Source organism: Mustela erminea, chromosome 17, assembly GCF_009829155.1.
Source record: "Mustela erminea isolate mMusErm1 chromosome 17, mMusErm1.Pri, whole genome shotgun sequence".
Taxonomy (NCBI): Eukaryota; Metazoa; Chordata; class Mammalia; order Carnivora; family Mustelidae; genus Mustela; species Mustela erminea.
In genome coordinates this window covers 12,129,948-12,144,719 of record NC_045630.1, presented here as the reverse complement: position 1 = coordinate 12,144,719, position 14,772 = coordinate 12,129,948, and the positions used below count along the sequence as shown (strand labels likewise).

The 14,772-nt window shown below is 45.4% G+C and overlaps 1 protein-coding gene across 4 annotated transcripts in view; it reads right to left on the bottom strand.

Moving 5' to 3' along the window:
* TRAF5 (TNF receptor associated factor 5) overlaps positions 1 to 1,382 on the bottom strand; it is a 44,697-nt gene extending 43,315 nt beyond the window's left edge. For 2 of the 4 annotated variants that reach the window (XM_032317296.1, XM_032317299.1), the window contains exon 1: positions 460 to 843. The gene's annotated coding sequence lies outside the window, so the exon portion shown is untranslated. Of the gene's footprint in view, positions 1 to 459; positions 844 to 1,232 lie in introns of those variants that run through there. The other 2 variants (XM_032317297.1, XM_032317300.1) reach the window with 2 other exon arrangements.
* Positions 1,383 to 14,772: the final 13,390 nt, after the last annotated feature.

Here is a 14,772-nt window from a genome sequence, read left to right as displayed (position 1 = left end):
TACTACTGTCTGTCCAATGGATAAATAAAATCTTTAAAAAAAAAAAAATTGGTTACGAGGTCCCTGTGCTCACAGAAGACGGGTCAGAGCTCGGGGCTGAAAAGGGTGGGGCTGCAGGCCCGGCCGGGGCGGGGAGCCACGCCTCCCTCCACCTACATCAGCGCTCGCCCGGAGCCGCCCTGCAGCCCCAGCCAGATAACTTGAGTTAGGAGAAAGTAAATCTGAAATAGCCAAATATGGAAACTCTGCAGGAGGGGGCAGAACCCGCCGAGAAAGGAGGCAGCGGCAGAGCGGAGCAGCAGGGTGAACCACAAGACTGTGGCCCCAGGATTCACTGAAAAGTCTCACAATTGCCAAAACCCCGCAGGGCAGGACCAAGGGGGAGGCAATCTGGTCTGGAAAACCCAGACTCCACCAATTCTCTGGGTGTCCCTGGCCACGCACTTCACCTCCCCGAACCTTGGTTTCCTCCAAGACCCCTCCGAGCTCAGCTGAGGGTCTGCGTGTGCAGCGTCGGGTTCGTCTCGTGCTGTGCTGTGTTTCTAACTGAGCACGCCCAACCGAACAGTTGGCGGAGGTTTCCATTCATTCTCCTATTCCGGTTCCATTCCGGAGGGCTCCGCTCGGAGAAGCCCTGCAGAGGTGGAGGGGGTGCCCAAGGGCACGCAGGGGGCGCCCGGGATTTGCAGAGCGTGCGCCCCCGGCTCACCTGAAACCCGCCCTGCGTCCCCCAACCTGAACCCGGTCCCTCCAATACCTAGGCGCGCTCTGGAGCAGCTCCCCCGCTCGGGGCCCCCAGTTGCGTCCACACCACACAGCCTTCCCCTGCTTAGAAAACCCGCTCCGAGCCGCCGAGCCCAGCTGTCTCCCACACCCGCCTCCGCACCCCCTCGCCCGCGGCGGCGGCCTCCACCTGCCCCGCGGGCTGCCCGGGCCCGTCCGCCTCGCGCCCACCGCCCACCCCCCGCGCCCTCCCCGCGCGAGTCTAGGCGCGGGTGGCGGGACTCGCTGAACGCGAGCGGGGCGGGAGGGGCGGGTGTCCGGGCCCGGGGCCCCAGCAGCCCGGCGTCGGGCGCGGGGAGAAGGGTGCGGGGCTCGTGCCGCCGCGCCGCTTTCGGTTTCAAAGCAAACCGGACGAGCTGACAGGCGCTCCTCGGCCCCTCACTCCAGCCCTACAGCCGCGGGGCTGGTCGCCGCTGCCACCGCCGGGGCGGCGACCTGCCGGGACTCACGTGTGGCTCCGCGCGGGGAGTCCGCGGGCGCGGGTCCGCAGGCGCGCGGCTATCCTGGGCAGCGGCCGGCTGCGAGGCGGGGGCGAGGCTCTCAGCCCCGGAGCCCTGCGCGCCGAGCCCGGCCGGGGGAAGGAGGAGGGCGGGCCCGGGACCCGGGACGGGAGGGGCCTGGGGCGGGGCCCGCGCGCTGTCAGGGCGAGGGGCGCAGGCCGGGGGGAAGGGCGGAGGCGCAGGAAGGTGCTGGGTAGAACGCCGAGCACTGAGAAATCCAACCAACCCGCGCTAGAATTCCAAATACTTACAAATAAAAAGCATTTCAGATTGTCCTCTAGTGCCTTCGAACCGTGCACATCTTACCCTTCAACCTGGGACGACCAAGCTCAGCCAACTCTTCTTCATGCTTTGACTCCAATAGTTCAAGTTCTCAGGTCTGGTTCCAGTTAGTCCCTCTTGATCTTCCTTTAGCAGTAGCTCAAATTTGCCAGCCCTCTTCCTTGCTGCTGGGCTAGCAATCCCTTAGAGAGGTCGAGGACCAAGGGGTTCCCAAACATCTCTTCGGATCTTCTAAATAACCTTGCAAAGGAGGCCTGGTCCTCCTCATTTTACGTATGAGTTATTGAGGTCCAAAGAAGGGACCTGAAGTGGTATGCGGGCAGCTGGACCCTCGGCAAGGGCTCTAGCTACCAGACTCCTAAACGCGGGACTTCTTACGATACCTCTCTCCATGAGCCTCTGCTCTGAATGATATTTGTAGTCTGTATAAACCTCCTCTGTGGGGACGCCTGGGGGGCTCTGTTAAGCATCTGCCTTGGCTCAGGTCATGATCCCAGGGCCCTGGGATGGAGTCCCAGGAACTCCACATCGGGTTCCTTGCTTAGCGGGGACCCTGCTTCTCCCTCTGCTGCTTGTGCTCACTCTCTCTCTCTCTCTGACAAATAAATAAATAAATAAAAATTTTAAAAAAGATTATATTTATTTATTTGACAGAGATCACAAGTAGGCAGAGAGGCAGGCAGAGAGAGAAAGCAGGTCCCTGCTGAGCAGAAAGCCCGATGCTGGGCTCGATCTCAGGACCCTGGGATCATGACCCCAGCGGAAAGCAGAGGCCTTAATCCACTGAGCCACCCAGACGCCCCTAAATAAAATATTTTTAAAAAATATATAAATCTCCTCTGTTAGGGTTGATGGAGCATGAAGAGCATGGACTTTGGAAGGAAATAGACCAGAGCTCCAGTCCTAGCTTCCTCACTTTCAGTTAGGCAAACTTGGGCCTAATTTGACCACCCTAAGCTGTAATTACTCATCAGTGAAAGGGCAGAATTAGTGAAATGCACAACCCAGATACACATAGGAGCCAGGCAGGAAACAGACATGCTCTGGGCTCCCGGTACTGTCACTGACTGTGATTCAATGGTTTCTCCCCGCTCTTCCTCTCCATAAACTGAATAAAGCAAACTATCCCAAGAATCATATCAGAGTTTTAAATATAATGAAATCAGATTCTGGGACAGATAGTGAATCTTTAATTGTGGAAAGTGGAGGCTGTAGGACTTCAGGGCTAGGAATCTAAGTCAGGAGGTAGAGGAATTTTGACAGCTATTAGTTGGAACGAAAGGACATGTTCCCAGCTCTTCATGTCAATTGCAGAACCCTGGGCAAGGTGTCTGGGAGAACAGAGAAGACAGTCTGGGAATAAGCCAGTCTGATGCAAGAGATATGATACCCTCCCTTGAGGATCTTGAAGTTGGGTGCAAAGGACAGGATGTAAATGTACATGTAAAACCAATATTAAATATTTGCTGATGATAGCTAACATTTATTGTTATTATTAATGTTATTTATATTATCTTATTATATGCCAGGTACTGTGCTCAGTGCTTTATTCATATTAATCCATTTATTCATGTGGATTCATGTGGATTCATGTGGATTCAAATGGATTACATTTAATCATCAGCCCTATTTTATAGATGAGAAAAATTGTCTCTTGAACAATTTGCCCCAAATTTCAAAATTCTTAGTTTGGGAAAGATGGGATTTTTCACTCTGGGAAGTCTAATTCTAGCACTATCAGCCATTACACCACCATGCCCCTCAGAGAAACGGTTGGTGTAAATTCAAATAAAACAACTTTAAGAAGGAGACAAATTTTAGCAATTTTAGTGTTCCGAAAATATTTGCGATGTTATGAACAGAATCCTGTCTTCATACTAAATTCATGTATAAAAATAAGGGCAGGATTAGAGTATACACTAAATTTTGACACAAAAGAAAAGGGGTCAACTTTTTATCTCTCTCTTACAGACACCCTAAGGTTACCCCCAAACTTCAAAAAGACATGGCTTTCAGCTGTTTCATTTGCCAGGGAAATTAATTGGGTAAGAGTTTGCAGGCAGGCTGTTAATGGAAAGATTGTGCGGATGGAGCGGGGAGGGCGCCACCTACTGGAAAAGTAGATGGATGTATGAGCATGCTGCCCTTCCGTGACAAGGACTGAGCAATTATAGGCAGGGAGAGCACAGTAAAAGGTCATAGCTTCCATCACCTAGAGATCAGGAAGATCACACAGAAAGCAAAAATATTCTACTTGGGACTTAGATGGCACCTTTAACTTCCACTATAAGTCACAGTGGAAAGTCTTTGTCTGTAACGGAACCACATACGGAAAGTATGATAGAGCAGCAAAACCTCCGAGTTCTGAGCACGTAGAATGCTTACTTGCTCACTAAGTGTGTCCTGCATTTTTGCAATAAATGAATGATTATCTGTGGGTTTTCCGTATTTAAATTCTTGACCCAGAGATAGGTGGTCCCTTTGCTCTCATCAAATAATGTTTAATCCAGCTCTGCCTGTCAGTGGGGTGACCACCCCACAAAGAGAGGAAGGAGTGCTGGAGGCAGGAGCTTTACCCAGGACAGGTGTAATTTTAAAAAAAAAAAAAAGACTCATTTTCTAAAGGAATATCCATTGTCTGGAAGTACCATGGTTTATTTGTCCATTCACGGGATGAAGGACATCTTGGTTGTTTGTTCTAATTATGAATTTGAATTAATTGGCAATTATGAATAAGGCTGCTATTAATTTGTATGCAGGTTTTGGAGGGATATACATCTCCAAATAGTCTGTATTTGTTCCAGAGGAACCCTCAGTCAGTATGAACAGTATTCTCTGTTCATGGTTAGTGTGATCATCAGCCTTTTTTGTTAGAGAAATTTGATTTTTATTGTTTTAAAATTAGGCCTGCTGTCTTCACTGGATGCTTAGCTAAATGTGGGTTTTGTCCATTTTGACAACCTCTTTATTAAGGTTCACACATGCGATTCCCATCAATGCTTGGAAAAAGCATTTTAACATGTTAACTCTGCATAGTCACTGTAAGGCATGAAAAATGTTTTTTAAGTTTATTATTTAGTTTTAGGAACCATGAAGTAAGATCATGGGCTTGATTGGCACAATCTGATATTTCTGTTAACCGATTTCTAATTCCATTGTATTCAAAGGACATAACTCTAGAAGATTTTAATCCTTTTCTACTTATTAAAATTTGCTTATGGCACAGAATATGGTCTATCTTGGACAAATTTCATGTGTATCTGTTGTTGGGTGGAATGATCTATGAATTCCATTTGGAGGTAAAGGTGATAGGTAGTGTTGTTCAAGTCTTCTATCTTCTTACTCATTTTTGGTTTTCACATTCTATTAACTTTTGAGACATGGGTATTGAAATCATTGATTTTAATGGTGGCTTTGCCTATTCTTGAAGTTCTCACGGGATCCTCTTGATGACTTGGCACCTTTATCATTATTTTTTTTTCAATTTTATAAAATCTTTTTCAAAAATTATGTTTATTAACATATAATGTATTATTTGCCCCAGGGGTACAGGTCTGTGAATCATCAAGCTTACACATTTCACAGCACTCATCATAGCCCATACCTTCCCCAATACCCATAACTCAACCACCCTATCCCTACTCCCCCAACCACCCAGCAACCTACAGTTTGTTTTGTGAGGTTAGGAGTCTCTTATGGTTTGTCTTCCTCTTGATCCCATGTTGTTTCATTTTTCCTTCCTACCCCTCACAAACCCCTGCCCTGCCTCTCTAATTCTTCATATCAGAGAGACCATATGATAATTGTCTTTCTCTGATTGACTTATTTCGCTCAGCATAATACCTTCTAGCTCCATCTATGTCATTGCAAATGGCAAGATTTCATTTCTTTTGATGGCTACACAGTATTCCATCGTGTATATATACCATATCTTTATTCATTCTTCTGTTGATGGACATCTAGGTCCTTTCCATAGTTTGGCTATTGTGGACATTGCTGCTATAAACATATATACATTCCCTTGCACGTGCCCCTTCGGATCACTACATTTGTATCTTTAGGGTAAATACCCAGTAGTGCAATTGCTGGGTCATAGGGTAGCTCTATTTTCAACTTTTTGAGGAACCTCCATGCTGTTTTCCAGAGTGGTTGCACCAGCTTGGTTTCCCATCAACAGTGCAGGAGGGTTCCCCTTTCTCCACATACTCGCCAACATCTGTCATTCCCTGACTTGTTAATTTTAGCCATTCTGACTGGTGTGAGGTGGTCTTTCATTGTAGTTTTGATTTGTATTTCCCTGATCCCAAGTGATGGTAAGCACTTTTTCATGGGTCTGTTGGCCATCTGGATGTCTTCTTTCAGAAATGTCTGCTCATGTCTTCTGTCCACTTCTTGATTGGATTATTTGTTCTTTGGATGTCGAGTTTGATAAGTTCTTTATATATTTTGGATACTAGCCCTTCATCTGATAGGTCATTTGCAAATATCTTCTCCCATTCTGTCAGTTGTCTTTTGGTTTTGTTGACTGCTTCCTTTGCTGTGCAAAAGCTTTTGATCTTGATGGAGTCGCAATAGTTCATTTTTGTCCTTGCTTCCTTTGCCTTGGCAATGTTTCTAGGAAGAAGTTGCTATGGCTGAGGTCCAAGAAGTTGCTGCCTGTGTTCGCTCAAGAATTTTGATGGATTCCTGTCTCACATTGAGGTCTTTCATTCATTTTCAGTCTATCTTTGTGTGCGGTGTAAGGAAACGGTCCAGTTTCACTTTTCTGCATGTGGCTGTCCAATTTTCCCAACACAATGTGTTGAAGAGACTGTCTTTTTCCCATTGGACATTCTTTCTTGCTTTGTCCAAGATTAGTTGACCATAGAGTTGAGGGTCTATTTCTGGGATCTCTATTCTGTTTCATTGATCTATGTGTCTTTTTTGTGGAAGTACCATACTGTCTTGATGATTAAATCTTTGTAATAGAGCTTGAAGTCTGGAATTGTGATGCTACCAACTTTGGCTTTCTTTTTCAACATTCCTCTGACTATTTGGGGTCTTTTCTGGTTCCATCTAAATTTTAGGATTTATTTATTTATTTATCTATTATTTATTTAGGATTTATTTATTCCATTTCTTTGGAAAAAATGGATGGTATTTTGATAGGGATTGCATTAAATGTGTAGATTGCTTTGGGTAGCATAGACATTTTCACAAGATTTGTTCTTCCAATCCATGAGCATGGAACATTTTTCCATTTCTTTGTGTCTTCCTCAATTTCTTTCATGAGTACTTTATAGTTTTCTGAGTACAGATTCTCTGCCTCTTTGGTTAGGTTTATTCCTAGGTATCTTATGGTTTGGGGTGCAACTGTAAATTGGATCAACTCCTTAATTTCTCTTTCTTCTGTCTTGCTGTTGGTGTATAGAAATGCAATGGATTTCTGAACATTGATTTTATATACTGACACTTTCCTGAATTCCTGAATGACTCCTAGCAGTTTTGGAGTGGAGTTTTCTGGGTTTTCCATATAAAGTATCATATCATCTGCAAAGAGTGAGAGTTTGACTTCTTTGCCAACTCAGAGGCCTTTTATTTCTTTTTTTTGTCTGATTGCCAAGGTCAGGACTTCTAGTACTGTGTTAAATAGCTGTGGTGATAGTGGGCATCCCTGCCATGTTCCTGACCTTAGGCTAAAAGCTCTCAGTTTTTCCCCATTGATAATGATATTCGCTGTGGGCTTTTCATAGATGACTTTGATGATATTGAGGTATGTACCCTCTATCCCTACACTTTGAAGAGTTTTGATCAAGAAAGGATGCTGTACTTTGTCAAATGTTTTTTCAGCATCTATTGAGAGTATCATATGGTGCCCATTCATTCTTTTATTAATTTATTGTATCACATTGATTGATATGTGGATGTTGAACCATCCTTATAGCCCAGGAATAAATCCCACTTGGTCGTGGTGAATAATCCTTTTAATGTACTTTTGGATCCTATTGGCTAGTATTTTGGTGAGAACTTTTATATCCATGTTCATCAATGATATTGGTCCGTAATTCTCCTTTTTGATGGGGTCTTTGTCTGGCTTTGGGATCAAGATAATGCTGGACTCATAAAATGAGTTTTATGAGCCAAAGTCCTTCATTTCCATTTCTATTTTTTGGAACAGTTTCAGGTGAATAGGTATGAATTCTTCTTTAAATGTTTGGTAGAATTCCCCTGGGAAGCCATCTGGCCTTGGGCTCTTGTTTGTTGGGAGATTTTTGATGACTGCTTCAATCTTCTTACTGTTCGGTAAGGTCTGTTCAGATTTTCTCTTTCTTCCTGGTTCAGATTTAGTTTTTTGTATGTCTCCAGGAATGCAACTATTTCTTCCAGATTGTTGGATTTGCTGGCGTACAGTTGTTCTTTTAATATGTTCTATAATTGTTTGTATTTCTTTGGTGTTGGTTGTGATCTCTCCTCTTTCATTCATGATTTTATTAATATGGGTCCTTTCTCTTTTCTTTTTAATAAGTCTGGCCAGGGGGTTATCAATCTTATTAATTCTTTCAAAGAACCAGCTCCTAGTTTTGTTAATTTGTTCTGCTCTTCTTTTGGTTTCTATTTCATTGATTTCTGCTCTGATCTTTATTTTGTCTCTTCTCCTTCTGGGTGGAGGCTTTCTTTGCTGTTCTTTCTCCAGCTCCTTTAGGTGTAGGGTTAGGTTGTGCATTTGAGACCTTTCTTGTTTCTTGAGAAAGTCTTGTATCACTATACACTTTCCTCTCAGGACCACCTTTGCTGTGTCCCAAAGATTTTGAACAGTTGTGTTTTCATTTTCATTTATTTCCATGAATTTTTTCAATTCTTTAATTTCCTGGTTGACCCATTCATTCTTTAATGGGATGCTCTTTAGCCTCCGTGTATTTGAGTTCTTTCCAACATTCCTCTTGTGATTGAGTTCTGGCTTCAGAGCATTGTGGTCTAAAAATATGCAGGGAATGATCCCAATCTATTGGTACTGGTTGAGACCTGATTTGTGACCCAGAATGTGATCTATTCTGGAGAATGTTCAATGTGCACTAGAGAAGAATGTGTATTCTGTTGCTTTGGGATGGAATATTCTGAATATATCTGTAATGTCCATCTGGTCCATTTAAAGCCTTTATTTCCTTGTTAATCTTTTGCTTAGATGATCTGTCCTTTGCAGTGAGGGGGTGTTAAATATTCCCTGTTTTGTAGCTTCCAATTCCTCATCCTGCCATGGTCAAAAGAGTTCAGAAACCATGCTCAGAGGGGCCTTGTGGCCCAATCTGTCCCAAAATCTCATAGACTTGGCCAAACTCCCAGTGGAAGGCAGCGGGTATTGCTCTGAGACATTGGATCTGGATGGCCCCCAGGGAGAACCTACATTGAGCATACATCCATCCAAGGGATGGAAAGAAACTACTTGGGAAGCCAAAGTCCTTCATTAAAGATGAGAATGGGATCATGTTGAAAATGAAGTGACTGACACAATGTCCTAGCAAGCTGGCTGGCTCAAGACGAAGAGATAGTGGCAGGCTTGTGCAAAGGGAAACCTCCATGGACCACCCCTGGCAGCCCTGTTAGAAAAAGCTTGCATTCTTCCTTCAGAAAGAGAAGGAAAGCTTCTGACCTTTGCTGTTTTTCCTGCTCTTCCAACCAGGCGATCCAGACAGCGTGAGTTCAGTTCTGTCAGGTGGTTGCTCAGGCTAAGGCTCAAGGGTTTGGAACCAGACTGTGGGGCAGTATCTGGAAGGGCTCTCTCTGCACTGAGGAGGCCCTGCGGCATGCTGTGCATGGGCAAACCATCTGGCCTTCTGAAGGGAAATATCTTGGGGAGCCCGCGGTGAGAGACAAACTGACTACCCATACCTGGGGTTCCTCCTGTTGACCAAGAAGCCAGTGCTCTGGGACAGGAAGGCCAACATTTATGGAGTTATCAGAAGCTGATTGATCTTGCTTAGCCTAGGAACACATCCATTTCTGCATGCTGTGTGCATGAGTTACAACCCTGTGAGCCCAGAATGGAAATGAAGATCAAGTTCAAAAGACAGCAAGAGAATGGGAATGGCCACCGTAAGGGCCATGTCCTACTTTTCCAATGGGAATGGACTAAATCTGGGAAGAAAATTTAAAAGAAAGAAAGAAAGAAAGAAAAGAAAAAAGAAAAATAGGGTCCTGAGTGGAAAGTAGGGGGTCAGAATTGAGGTGGGGCTTCTGGGAGACCCCACATCCCAGATATGAGATGGGGACCTGCTGGGGAGGCCAACCATTACACAAGAGACTGGGTCTCTCACTGAAATATTAAGATTTGAGCCACTCCAGCACGGGTCTTTCCCTCTTGGAACACAGGATCTATACTTGAACTCCAGATTCAGCAAATGACACCTACAGGGCAGGAGTCCAGTGTAAAGTTTCTCAACAGATTCTCTGCCTGGGAATCAAACGGTGTTGGCCAAAAAAAGCAGATTCTTGGGACTTATTGGACTGAATTCCCCCCAAGGGTGGGGCCTGTGGGTCTGCTCTTTTTACCGGTGGTTCTGAAAGCCTGCATGGTCCCAGTACCACCAGAAGGCCACACCATCGGTGAGGGATCCGAGCAGGGGGGCTTCAGGCCTTGCGTGGACTGGGGAAGTTGGTCTGTTTACTTATCCTGGTGGCCAGCTTCCCCTGAGAGGGTCAGGGCCAAGGTCCCCATGAGGGGATGTGTGTTCCCTGACTCAGTGAGATCTCTGGGCCTGACCACCCAAGGCTGATATAAAGGATGGAAATATAGACCCTAGAGGCCTGTCTCAACCCACAGGAGCAAGGGGCCTCCCTGGGTTGCCAAGGAGGGATCTGGACAAAGGAGCCGGCTGCCCTCTAGTGGTGTGAACAGTGGACATCACAGCAATCCATTCTAAAATCACTTGGCGGTTAGTCAATCAAGGAGCAGAGCTTAAGGCGGTTTCTCGTTATTCTTGGAGAGATCAAGCCTACCACTAGATGCTCACATGTGACATTCTCACCTGTAAATACGTCCAGGTGCCATCTGTCTGCAGGTCCTTCTCCTGGGCGTGCAGAGCTTTAGCACAGACCCTCAGGAGAGGGGAACTTCTAAACCGGGAAGTTTGTCTACGTCGGTCCAGGCACTGTCCCTGCAGGCAGATGTCTCTGCCGGTGAAATTGTCCTCCTGTCTGAAGATGCCAACTCAGTTACTCTAAAAACGGAAAGGGAAGCACATTTTGAGAAAGAAAATGTGCAGATGAACAGGGAGGTGCCTACAGAGAATTCAAGAGAAAACAGATACTGTGATTGAAAGACACTAGGCTTTTCATAAAAACTTACAAAGTAAAAACGCACCCCACCTCACACACGTGACAAAGCCTACTATGAAACACAGAATGGGAGGAGAGAGACAGAGAGAGAAATTGCCTGCCACCTTTGTGCACTGTTGGTGGGAACATAAAATGGAGAAGCCGCAGTGGAAAATAGTATGGTAGTTTCTCGAAAATTCAAACATAGAATCACCTTACGATCTAACAGTTCCACTTCTAAGTATATGCCCCAAAGAACGGAAAGTAGGATCTAAAGACATATCTGTACCCCCACATTCATAGCAGCACTGTTCATGATAGCCATGGGGACAGACCAAGGGTGGTTTGTCCACGCGACCGAAGATTCTTTCAGTCTTGAAAAGCCATGAAGTCTGACACCTGCTACGACAGGGATGAACCTTGAAGACATCAAGCTCGGTGACATAAACCAGACCCAGCAGGGCCAATACTGTATGATTCCATCGCATGAGGTACCTAGAGTAGTTGCATCTGCAGAGAAAGAACGAGAACGGTGGTCACCACAGGCTGGCGGAGAGGGGCGTGGAGGGTTATTGTTTAAGGGGTAAGGGGTTTCTGTTTGCAAGACGAGAACATTCTACAGAGCTTTGCGTGGTAATGATATGTCAGCATCGGTTTGTTGTAACAAACATGCCACTGGGGTGTGGGATGTCATAGTGGCAGGGGGACCTGTGGGGGTGGGGATCAGGAATGTATGGGAACGCTCTGTACGTCCTGCTCGGTTTCGCTGTGAACCTAAAACTGTTCTCAAAACTAAGCTGAGGAATTACAAGAAGCAAAGTTCTGGAAATGATGGAAAACTCGCACAACAGCTGGAAGGTACTTCCCACCACTGAACTGGTACATTCTATGTTATGTGTATTCTACCACAACCTAAAAATAAATTAACAATTTTTAAAAGACAGAAAGAGAGGTTTGGGCTAGAAAGAGATTGTCATTTGGGAATCTTAGAATATCATAAGTTTAAAAATATCATATGAAGTAGGGGAGCCTGGGTGGCTCGGTTAGGTTAAGTATCCGACCGAGAGTCTCAGCTCAGGTCTTGATCTCAGGGTCGTGAGCTCAAGCCCCATGATGGTGTCCATGCTGGACATGAAGCCTAATTAAAAGTAAATAAACAAAATTCAAATGTTCTAGATAAAAGCTACAGGGGTTTTTTGGATATATTTTGAAGTCTATTTTATATTAACAAGTAGTTATTCAAAATTTCAATAAATAAAAGTGTACAGAACAGAACGCTTAGCAGAAAGACAGTGAACATGTGGCAGGTGGGCAGGAATAAAGTAGAGGTAGCTAAACATTTCAGGATCTTAGGGCCTTTGCTCTGAAGGAACGTTGTTGGAGGCCTGGAGGAACGGCAGGAACGGAGAGGTGCGTGGCCCAGAGAAGGAACTCTGCCCTCATCAGGGCTGCAGAGAAAACGTGGCTCTAAAGTCATCTGGGAAGGAACGGAGTCACTTTTCAGGTTGGAAAATTGTGTTTCCATCAACCCACCATCCTCACAACCATCCAGTGGGCGCCAGAGAGGAAGAGAGAATTCTGCAAGAGTGCAGAAATGTCAAAAGCGGGCTTGACATTGGCTTTCCACTTCCAGCAGAGGGGAAATCTGGGAGTGATGTCCAGGACCAGCCCCTGGTGCTTCGCGTGGTGCCGGAGACAAAACCCTGAAGGATGTTCCGTGTTGGCGCACAGAGGAAGTGGGACGACCAGCCCAGTAGGCTTGATGTGTCCAAATGAGAGAAGCCTCTTGAGAATGATCTCCGTGGGGAGAGCTACCAACCACCTGATGTCCATCTGAAACTCCACCGGCAAATATTCAGGGGTGGGCAGCACGCTCCCCTTTAGAAAGGGAGGCAACTGACATACAGCCTTGCAGTTTTAGCGGTACAACACACCAATCTGATACCTGTATCTACTGCAGAATGATCCTACAAGAAGCTCTCTTAATGCCCATCACCTCTTGCGTTTGTGATTTGCTTCCTGTGATGAGACCTTTCTAAATCTACTCTTTTAGGAACTTCCAAATATGCAATAAAGTCTTATTAACAATAGTCACTGTGCTAGGCGTTACACCCCCAGCTCTTACTCATCTTCTAACCAGAAGTCTTTACCGTGTGACCCCCTTCAGCTACTTGCCCCCATTCCACATCTGGCAAACACCAGTCTGTTCTCTGTATCTCTGAATTTAGTTGTTTTTTTTTTTTTTTTAAGATTCCAGATGAAACTAGGATGGCATGTTTGTCTTTGACTTATTTCACTTAACATAATGTCCTCAAGGTCCATCTGTTTTTTGCAAATGGCAGGAGTTCCTTTTTATGGCTGAATAATATTCCCAACACCTCCCCACCATGTGCACGTGCGCACGCACGTGTGTATACACATTGGTGTATATACATTGGATACACCACATTTTCTTTTTCTTTTCATATGTGGATGGACACTTAGGTTGTTTCTGTGGCTAGATAAATAATCCTTCGATGAACATGGAGATGCACATAGCTTTTCGAGACAGTGATCCCAGCACATTCTCGTCATTTCTTCCTTGCTGGCAGACCTTTGTTCTTTCGGGGATGGATGGACTTTTTGGAAACACTCAAAAGTCATTCACAGCCAACGAATGTGAGTGAAGAAAACCGAGCTGCTGTCCACCTTGTGGATCATATGCCGATTCAATTAGCATCTTTAGCAGAAGAAATCCAGAAAGTACTTTAAGCCAGACATCCATGCAGTGCCCTTCCTAGTGACTGAATAAAGCAGGTAACAGCCATTTAGCTATGAGTTGCAGATGATTTTTCAAACATTCCCCAATTCCAAATAATCCTGGCTCACAGCTTGAAACACCCTGCAGAAGCGTGCTGGGAAGATGCATGGGAGATCAGGGGCCTGTGGGTGGCTCAGTTGGTGACACGTCTGCCTTCACTCAGGTCATGATCTCAGGGTCCTGGGATTGAACCCCACATCGGGTTCCCTGCTCAGTGGGGAGTGTGCTTCTCCCTCTGCCTCCCCCTGCTTGTTCTCTCTTTCTATATCTCTCTGTGTGTCAGATAAATAAAGTCTTTAAAAAAAAAAAAAGAAAAGGAAAGGAAAGATCCATGGGAGGTCAACAATGACTGCCTGGCTGCTTCTTGCACTTGAACCAGTTGCTGCTGCTGGCAGTGGTGACCATGCAGATCTGGCTTCAGAAAAGGCTCTGAGACATGAGTGTTCTTTTCAACTAATGCCAAGACCAGCTGCTCCGTAGCTGGACGATAAAGTGTAGGTGTCCCTAAGCCCAGCCCCAAAATAACTCCTAAGTCAGACTGGGGCCCCTCTCACTGCGTCTGCTTCCATGCACCGCAGCTCCCACGTTCGATGCCACAGACCGGAGCCCATCATCCAGCACTCACGGCTGGATGGTTTGCATGTATCACATCTGTAACACTGCGTGGATATTACCAGATGCTTCTATTCCATTTAGAGGATTTTCCTGGTGGTTTTTTTTTTTTTCAGGTGATGATTTCTGTTTTGTCCTTTTCTCAACATTTTCAGAACTGTACCTTTGTTTTCGTTTCAAGGAACCAGGCTAATTTCAAACTGTATTAATCAGAAAATGAGGCCATTTAGAGAAAGATGGTCACATGCAGGAAAGGAACAAGCGCCCCTTTGTGGAGAGGCTGATACTCTCAAGCTCTCTGACAACAGCTGCCACCTCTTCTCTTTGGCCAGAAGGAGACACCTAGAAGCAAGGAGCTGGGGGAAGGAATGTCACTGTGAAAAGAAAGCCCTTTTCTCTCTCCCATTACAGTCAGCCATTCTCCCCTCCAAATGGGTTCTGGACAGATTAAGAAGAAATAGGAAGAAAAAAAATTAAAATTTTTTTTTTCAAATTTCTGTCTGG